The sequence below is a fragment of the Phalaenopsis equestris genome, unplaced genomic scaffold, assembly GCF_001263595.1.
Source record: "Phalaenopsis equestris unplaced genomic scaffold, ASM126359v1 Scaffold000002, whole genome shotgun sequence".
NCBI lineage: Eukaryota > Viridiplantae > Streptophyta > Magnoliopsida > Asparagales > Orchidaceae > Phalaenopsis > Phalaenopsis equestris.
The window spans coordinates 53,965,250-53,967,533 of NW_018164444.1; positions in this window are offsets into that span (position 1 = coordinate 53,965,250).

Below are 2,284 nucleotides of genomic sequence, written 5' to 3' on the forward strand. Positions count from 1 at the left end.
CTCTTCCTATGAACACCTGGTGACTACTCTGACATATGGGAAAGAGACTATCAAAGTTGATGAGATTATTGCAGCGTTGTTGGCTCACAACCAGCGGAAGCAGAATGCAGGGGAAAGCTCTCACGACGACAGTTTATATGTTAAGGGTAAGCATGATCGCAGAAGGAAGAAAGAGAAGGAGCGTTCTGGAAGGCGAAATTCCAGATCTAAGTCCAAAGGCAAAAAGACAATTCATTGCTACAGTTGCAAGGAGCCATGTCATATGAAGAGAGATTGTCCAAAGCTGAAAAAGCAGACTGGGGAGAAAGGTGATACTTTATCGAAGTCTGTAAATGTGGTGCATAATGATAATTCAGATTGTAGTGTTGGCGATATGCTCTCAGTTTCATCAACTCAGATCACGGATGCATGGATTCTTGATTCAGGGTGTTCTTATCACATAACACCTAATAGAGAGTGGTTTACTTCATACAGGTTAACTAATTCTGGCTCGGTCTATTTGGGTGATGATAGATGTTGCAATATTACTAATATTGGAGAAGTCAGAATTCAGATGTATGATGACACAGTTAGAACGTTATGTGATGTCAGACATATTTCAGATTTGAAGAAGAATCTGGTTTCTTTGGGCATTTACACAGAAATGGTTTTATTCTTAAGGCAGATGAGGATAGGGAAACCATCAGAATTGTTAAGGGTGCGCTGACGGTGATGAAGGGAAAGTTAACTGCATGCAATATCTACAAACTGTTAGGGAGTACAGTTGTAGGTGAATTTCATTTTATGGAGTCAGATGATGATAGTACAAAGCCATGACATATGTGTCTGGGTCATCTCAGTGAACGTGGGATGAAGGAATTGCATTGAAGAAACATGTTGCATGGTGTTAAAAGCTGCAAGCTTGATCTTTGTAAGTTCTATATTCTTAAAAAATAGACTAGAGTCAATTTTATGATCGGAAAACATAAAACTGAAGGGATCCTTGATTATGTGCATTTTGATGTATGGGGCCCTACTAGGGAGTTGTCATTGGGAGGATCTCAGTATTTCGTTACCTTTATTGATGATTTCTCCAGGAAAGTTTGGGTGTATTTCTTGAAGCAAAAATTCGAATGTGGAAAGCTGGTCAAGTTGTGGAAAGCTGGGGTGGAGAACCAAACTGGCAGAAAGATCAAGTATTTGAGATCTGATAATGACACAAAGTACACAGATTCGCAGTTTCGAAAGTTCTGTGAGGAGCATGAGATTCAAAGGCATTTTTCAGTGCGAAAGACACCACAGCAGAATGGTGTGGCATAAAGGATGAACAGGTCTTTAACTGAAAGGGCAATGTGTGGTGCTTGAGACTGAATGCAGAACTTCCTAAGAGTTTCTGGGCAGAGGCTTGACATGCTATCTCATCAATAGATCACCTCGAGCATCACTGGGTGGCAAGGTCGCAGAAGAGGTATGGACAGGTAATCTGGTTAAATTTGATCATTTACGGATTTTTGGATGTCCTGCTTATGTGCATGTACCTGGAGATGAAAGATCCAAACTTGATGCAAAATCCAAGAAGTGCATCTTTCTGGGCCACAAGAAAGGTGTGAAAGGATACAAGTTTTGGGATCTGATTGCAAAAAAGATGGTGATCAACAGAGATACAGTTTTTGATGAGCAGTTTATGTTACAGCAGAATCAAGACAATGTGTCAGAGAAGAGTTCTAGTTCAGATGCAGTGTAGATGAATTTAGAACAGCAGCTAGTAACTTCTGAGAGAGGTGAAAGTTCAAATTCAACACCTGGTGATTCTATTCCAGATGATCTGTATAATTATAATCTAGCCAAAGATAGACAAAGACACACCAATGTAAGATCTCCTAGCATATTGGGTTATGAAGACTTGGTTTCTTGTGCACTTCTCATCAACAATTATTTATTTAGTTTTCTGCCATTTACATTCATGAGCTATCACCAGCCAGGAGAAAGAAAAATGGATGTGTGCGATGGTTGAGGAGATGGAGTCTTTGCAGAAAAACCGCACTTGGGAGCTAGTTCAGTTTCTAGAGGGAAAGTATGCCATTGGGTGCAAATGAGTCTACAAAAGGAAACCAGCAGTATCAGAAAAAGAAGGGGAAAAGTTCAAGGCTCGACTGGTTGCAAAGGGATTTTCACAACAGAAGGAGATAGATTATGATGAAATCTTTTCTCCTGTGGTCAGACATACTTCAATCAGGGCAGTGCTTGCATTAGTAGCTATTTGGGATTTGCATTTGGAGCAGATGAATGTTAAAACTGCTTTCTT